General features: G+C 35.2%; 1 long non-coding RNA gene across 4 annotated transcripts; it reads right to left on the bottom strand.

The window, feature by feature from the left end:
- Positions 1-502: 502 nt before the first annotated feature.
- On the bottom strand, positions 503-7,573 carry LOC145790701 (uncharacterized). Of its 4 annotated transcripts, none has more exons than XR_014329693.1 (10): positions 7,131-7,573; positions 6,224-6,369; positions 5,305-5,353; positions 5,002-5,216; positions 3,352-3,436; positions 3,034-3,250; positions 2,863-2,930; positions 2,554-2,772; positions 1,562-1,665; positions 503-1,358 (listed from the first exon to the last, which is right to left on the bottom strand). It is a non-coding gene; the product is annotated as an uncharacterized LOC145790701 (long non-coding RNA). The 4 variants fall into 4 exon arrangements; XR_014329691.1 differs by having other exon boundaries at positions 2,703-2,772; XR_014329692.1 differs by having other exon boundaries at positions 5,305-5,350.
- Positions 7,574-7,833: the final 260 nt, after the last annotated feature.

Raw genomic sequence — 7,833 nt, 5'->3', positions numbered from 1 at the left:
AAAAATCAAAATGGTCCACACTTTAGTCTCATCATTAACAGAATGCCCAGAGTGGGATTAAGTAGTACCCTCTACATGGGATTATTCGCCCCAACCAGTCAATCACAGCTGGCCTCATTTGAGTCCACCAAACAGGGGATGAGGGGGACATGGGACACATAGTCTAACCTTGCCCCTTTATACCCATACTAACTGTGGCCAATATACACACCGGATATATTCCAAAACAAAGACAATGGACAAACATATAAATACATCTTAAATTGATCTTATAAAATTCATCTATGTTAATAAACTAAGACTTGGAGAGTTTGAGAATTCATGTTCCTTTGAATCAATAGCATTTCCCAATTCGCCCTAACAATTTCCAGCACTTTGAAATGGGCCGCTTGACACAATGCAGAGTATGACAAAATTTATGCTGTAAAAGTAATACAATGCAAACTAAACAAACTCAACTGAACCAGGAAATTTCATATTCAGCATCAAACAGAGAAGATAATTAAGATAAGTGTGTTATAATAGATTCCAACTGCAAATTTTCTCATCTTTTGTATCCAAACAACATCAAACAATGCAACAACAAGAACAATAATGCCATAACCATTTCATCCAAAACAACCAACCAACAATCCAGAGTAAACATGATCATTCACAATGGAGTAATAGCGATGCCATAACAATCAAATCCAAGAAATGCCACAAACAATCAATGTAACACCGAAGGCAATAACTCACATGATCGATCTGCAGCGTTGCCGGTGTGACCTTACCCTCAACAGCCTTGGTCAAGTCATTGTAATAGGTCTCTGGAACCGTGGACTTCTTCTTAGCCGCCCCAAAGAGCGAAAACCAGACCTTAGGCCGTAAAACCGGCGGAATCCCTTTCCTGATGAGCTTCTTGAGGGTAACTGCATTACCTAAAGCTGAAAATGTAAGGGAAGATTTAAGGGTTGATGAAATTTGAGTCTGCAAATACCAATTGGCCCCTTTGCTGGCCTCCAAAGCCCACCAAACCCTACCCTGTTGCCTCACCTTCTCTCTAACCTCATTCAATACATTAACATCATCAACATTTCCTTCTACTGTGAACCCATAAAGATCTTGAAACTTTACAGTTAGGTTTGCCCTCCTGGCATGAATGCTTGGCCTCAAAATGGGGATATGGGACTGAAATTCTAAGGCCATGTCTATTCCGCCCTCAGTTCCATACATTGTATGAGGTTATGGTGATGGATCAAGAAGAGAGAGAGGTGGTGTCAAATTAGAAATCCCCAGAGTGTTCAAACCATGAAATGGTCAATTTTTGAAATTTGATGATCAAATTCTGAAATTCTGATTCTTTTGGAAATGGGTACCTAAGGATTTGATAGAAAAGAAAGAAAAAATTAAGAAGACTAATATCAGAAAAAACCCATGAATCTAAATGCCATGAAACTTTCTCCAAATCTAATTTAGTTAAGCAGAGAGAGTTGGTGTATAAATGGAGACAGAACAAAGGATGAAATTGGGGACCGTAGTATCAGAGTGTGATGATAAGAAGAAACTGGTGTCTGATGACCTGAAGATAGCGGAGTTGCCATTGGTGTTCGCCATGCTCTATGAGAAGGTGCTCCTGGCGATCTTGATTGTGACTTCCTTGTAGGAAGCATGTTTATTTTAATTCTGACACAAAACACAGTAAATTGGTGTATATCATTAGTCAATAAGTTAGTAACTAACAGAACTGAAATATATTACACTTGAAACTTTTTCTTTGGTTGTGTTTTCTTGTTTTGTTTTTTTGCAGAACACACAAAACTTGTTTTTCTGAAAACAGGTCCTTTTTGGAAACTGTTTTCACAAAACTTGTATTTTTTTTGATGAAAATGATGAAAATGATAGGAAATAGCAATGACCAACATATAACGACAAGTTTCCTTGTGTTCCATCGGACTTTATTTTAATAAATAGACTGAATATATCCAAAATCTGGGAAATTTGTACGCAATGCAATGTCAGTCACATGATTATTTATCCCACAATTATTTATTACAAACCCGCTCTCCTTATCTATGAACAAACGAGGCCAAGAAGTCGAGGAGGCTTATCCCATTGATTTAGAATATAAAGAATCAGTAGCCTATTTAAAATCAAATACAGTAAGGGTGTTGAAAGGATATCATAGCCAAAATAATATGGTAAAATCATGCCATCACCCAATATCAGTCTCACAAAATATGGAGTGTTGAAGGGTGGCTGGACGCAGATATAAACTCCGGCATTAGTAGATAACACTAGCTTTTACTAATTGCAGTGTAATGCCCCCTAAATTTTATTATACGATAAATATTTGAATTACTTAGATGTTGAAAAGGAAGTCACATAAACCCCAGAATACCCCATAATTTTTTGTTAAGTTCCGTGGCATGCATTTCATTTTAAAAGGAACTGTTTTGACAGTTAAGCACCCTCATTATAGATGAAAGAAGTTCCCCTCCTTCCCAACCAAGTAATAACACGTACACTACTAAATCTCTTAACACAACTGTAATAGAATAAAAAAGAGAGCACCTTTTCACAGTGTCTGCACTGCTGATCAAAACTTAGATTAGAAGCAACAGCCTTCGTGCTTAACCTTGCATTCTTCCCAACAACTACCCAACTTCTGATAAAGCTACTGGAAAGCATAGATGAAATGAATGAGAAATATGAAAGCACACCTCTTCAGGCAATCTTGGTGTTGTGCCACTGTCTTGACCTCATGTAAATATAGGAAGATCTGACCAGCACCTATGGAAATCATGTCAAGGAAATTACCTCCCCAAGAAAATTCATCCAAGTCCACAATAAACACATTGAAAGAAATATAAAAGAGCATACTCTTGGATTGACTGATCCTTCCCATGCCACTGGGTTTGCTGTCATGGATTCCAACCCAGCACCAATACCTATATAGAAGATGCATACATTTTTAAAGAAATAAATAAAGAACAGATAAGGCATCAAGATTGCTGACATCCAAGCCATCCGCCAATAATAGATGACCCTTACCAATATCATAAAATCCAGCTTTAATAGCTGCAGCTACATCAGCAACTGCCTGAAGACCAGAAGAACACTGCCTATTCACGGTTCTAATCGGCACAGTTTCTGGGCAATGGGGATAAGATATATATCAGCATTCAACAATGCAAGGGACTAAAACAAATACCGTGCCCACAACGTCTCCAACTTCACTTGGATTCAGATTTGTTCTCTCTCTCAATGCCTATACCAAATACTCATCATAAGAACAGAATATTCTAAATCTCATTGAACCTTGTTTTAGAGGACATATCAACACATTAGAAGACAACAAAGAAAACAAACCCTCAGAACAGGTGCGAGTAAATCATCAGGATAAGTATCCTTGAAACCCCCCCTCTTTGACTTGCAAAGTGCAGTCCGATATGCCCTGTACAGAGCGAAAAGCACAAAAAGTGTAAAGATATATTACTTCACAAACTTGAGCAAAAAAGAGAACTTTAAATAGTGTGAGTTACTAATGTGACAATGACTACATCATCCCCATAAACAAAACTCCTACGGTATGCTGCACTATCCCCAGCAGCACAGATAGATTAATGTCATTCATCATGTAGAAATGAAATCAAGGAATGCTAAAACACCTTATTGTACAACCATTCAATCCATGAGGCAGACTTGCATAAACGGGATACAAGTATCAAACCAAGTACACGCTCTGTATATTTGATCTGTAATACATAACCTTGAATTAAGCAATCTAAATACCATTCTAAAACACATAAGAGTAGCAAACAAACAAATGTATCTATGTGGAAAAAAAAGTAAAGCATATAAGTGAAGCTCCCTAGACAGTATGTGTTTAACAGGTAATTTAATGTCGACAGGAAGATCATATTTCTACTCAGGTTTTTTGTTATCAGAAGGAGCAGCAATAACTACAATTGCACAATCATTTCAAATATAAGGACCTCTTTATGGGCTCTAATGGCTACAAAATGGAAGGGGTTCAAGTAAATAAGATCTAGTAGTGATTGAATCCTTCTAGTGTTCCAAATAAGAAAAATGTTTTCATGTATGTCCAATTGAACTTTTAAGTTATGTATAGACCTTCCACAGGAGCATTTTCTGGACTAGCAGGTTGTACACCTTCAATAGCCAGCCAGTGACAAACAATTGAAGTATAAAGCAGTGTTTTTGGCAAAGGCGCTTCAATCACCTACATATTAAAATTTAAGGGAAAAAAAGCAATAAATAAATAAATAAGAAAAGAAACATGGAAAAATGATCTGGCCAAATTAAGACAGTTGGCATAAGAAGCAATCTCTTACATCTTTAAATTCCAAATCCTTGTCATCAATGTAAAACAAATCCTTGTGTCCAGCAGTTCTTCTGAACCGCAAAGGATCCCCGGAGGCAAATCCATAAATTAGCTGAGTCAAAAATAGTGGCCAGAATATTAGACACTCATATTAGCAACACAAAACTTTTACAAAAAGAAAAAGTAAAAATAATGAAAGAAAATATAAGGAAAAGGGAAATTTCAATATTGCCACATAAAAGCTTTTTTTTTTTAATCAAATCAGAGCCATCATCTAGATATTCCACATCACATGCATTGAGCAGCGGCAAGCTAAAAGCAAATATATTTTAGCCATTCAAAGGTCAACCAGAACTGTCAACTAAGTTGGTCAACCAGAATTAAGGAAAATGTTCTTCCATTATATTAAAATGCTTCACTTACTTAAAATTTGTACAAAAACTCTATTTACAACCTGATGTGACACCCACATCAACTTGTGTTTTAAAAAGAAGGCAGTTACTGACATGCCAGATCATTTTGCAAGTTTTCTTCATACGTATAGCATTACATGAACTTTTTACAGCGCATGGACAATACAGCAACCAACAGAGGCAGCGATACAGCATATACAAATCAAAATAGAGGCATGCAACCTAATCCAAATACAAACAAATCAAATAGAGGCATGCAACCTAGTGCTAGCAGAGGCCAAAAACAGCAGCAGATACACAGCAGATTAGCAGATTAGCATCAGATACAGAGTAGCAGACCAGCCACACAACAGCAGAAAAACAGATTAACAGGTACTGACAGAGTTGAGACTAGCAGATCCTGGAGAAAAACAGCTCTTTCGACAGCCTGTCTCTTCCTTTTTTCCCGCTCTTCATAACTCAATGATGGATCAAAACTGCACAGTAAAGAGAGAGAGATGTTCAAATTAGGACTTAAAAAGAGCAAACAAAAGATACTTAATATTTGTACAAAATTCCATTTACCTCAGACCCCACAATTTCCTTAAAATTTGAAATGTTGTTGCTGCTGCTGCTGCCAAAAGTTATAGTCTTTTAGAAACAAATAAAACATAATCATCTATACGATCATGTATTGTTTGCAAAAAGTGCACATAATTGCTCGTTTGCAACTTGGTTCTAAGTTACATAGACTCAGATATGGCATGTGTCAATGTCGTTTTAATATGTTTCTAGATGAGGGATTTATCTAATTTTTAAGTCAAGATATCATTATACAATGAGGTTTACATTTGGTAAATACTTCTTTTATCTTTTAGGAAATTCTTTACATAACAGATTTTTCACTAGATTTTTTTACTGTTACACACAAAACAATGGGTCTCACTTGTATTCATTAATTTGGACTATTAACTGTGTAAAATAAAAAATAAAAACTTGATAAAAAAAATCCATTTACGTAGAGCAGCACTCTAGTAAAAAAATCTGTTTATGTAGAGTATTTTCCTAAAATATAGCATTTTATGCATAAAAGTGAAGTGCATACTCATATATTAAATTTGATTATTTACATGTACTTGTTTATTGTATGTCTAAGTAGGTGTATTGGACATAAAAATAAAAAGTAAATAAAAATAAAGAAATACAATTTAAAATTTTAAAAAAAATGAATAATATTTAAACTACCCACCTCATTCAATTCACTTCTAGACTCTAAAATTCAAATGAATAATATTTAAACAGAAGTCCTAATCAATGCCTTCAACCTGACCCCTCCCATACGATGGAACAATCTCAAAAAATGTCATTGCTGCATTTCATTCCCCACCCTTTACTTAATATGAGGAATCAATAGATGACAACAAAATGAAAATACTGGATATGATATTATGTTTTAAAATTTGTACGTAATTAAGGAAAAACGATATTGTTAGAGAATGCTTACCTGGTAAATGATTTGAAATACATAGCTACATATGCCTGCAGTCTTGCAAACACGAGGTTCTTCAATGGAATTCAAGCTTTTGGACATATTCAGCATATTGCCATCTTCCTCCAATGCTGGAGGCACATAAGTACCCTGCTCTGCATCTAAAGCCACATGAGCATTCCATAATAAAGAATTAGCAGCTGTTTTATTTTATTTTTATTAAAATAAAATTAAAATTAAAAAATATTAATAAAGAAAGAAAACAAGGAAGCATTCCATAATAAAAAATTAAAAGACGGAAATCAAGACATGAGGTAACACCTTGAGGCTTGAGGTTTGAATCTACTTTGATGATTATTCTTCATAGGTATGGTAGGGTAAGGTGCACCTAAGCACAGACACAGAAATCCTTCCAAGCTCAACTGATGCCTGAGGACTGCAACTTACATTTTATATTGGCAAAACCATTCATTTTTCTTCTTGTTGATTCTCTCTCTAATTATACTGCCATTGTTTCCCATATTTGACACATATTTTCAATACTTATCAGGCATAATTCCTGGTATAATTTTAAGAGATGTATATAGCTTCTTTAAGCTGCAATTTGATACAAATACTTTCTTTGTTGGGCAATAACATTAACAACCACGAGTACTAAAAGAAAAGCACATCCCCAAACATGTAAAAGGAGCATGAGTGCATAACCACACAACAAAACACACAAAGGGGTGGAGAAAGCTTAAGGCTCATCAACAGGACTCGCTCAATGCATCGCCCCTATTGCTATATACACTTATCAGCATGACATCAAAATATTGAAAAGCACAATATAATGGGGGGAAAAAAACAAAGAAGCAAATGCATAAATCAAGATTTGACTAAATTAAAGGAATTGAAATGCACATCAAACAAGCAAACTTACTCAGGTTGGTTGGGTGCATCTTCTGGCTCAATAGTCATCATGTACATATCTTTGTTTGGCTCATTTGCTGGATCTTCCAGGATGTCTCCCTTCATTGCCACACCACGGCATGCGCACACACGTGAGAGAGAGAGAGAAATTAATTTATAACAATATGTAGGATCTTAAATTCATCTTCTAAGGGAACAATTCTATTAAAGGTCAAATTTATAAAATTTGACAATAGAAAATTAAAATATTCATAGTTACAATCAATAGATAATTTTGAGAAGCCAAGAACAAAATCTCTAATTCTTCTATCAATAGATAATTTCAAAGATACAAATGTAGCGCACCATGGTAGTAAAATTAATAATAACAACAATAATAATAGTAATAAAAATAATGAGGATCAACAGAAAAAGATTTATTTAAATACTTGACACAGTTTAGCATTATGCTTTGGCTGCCTTTGGATACTTGAAAGGGCAGCTTTGAAGTTCTCTAGTGATAGGAACCCAGAATCCAAATCCATATGACTAACAGTAGAGAACCTAGTGTCATGGACCACCAATACTCATAAATAAGGTTTAGGATGAAATTAATTACAGCTGTACAACTTCAAACTAGAATTCTATGCTTCCAGGACAGAAAAACTTACAGAATATGTGGAATCAGAATTTGATAATGTATCAATAATTCGTTTGAATCTCTCCTGGGCCAA

Source organism: Camellia sinensis, chromosome 5 (assembly GCF_055761805.1).
Source record: "Camellia sinensis isolate YWXY chromosome 5, ASM5576180v1, whole genome shotgun sequence".
NCBI classification, from domain to species: domain Eukaryota; kingdom Viridiplantae; phylum Streptophyta; class Magnoliopsida; order Ericales; family Theaceae; genus Camellia; species Camellia sinensis.
Note: the sequence above shows the minus strand (reverse complement) of the source record. Positions and strands in the feature narration are given on the sequence as shown.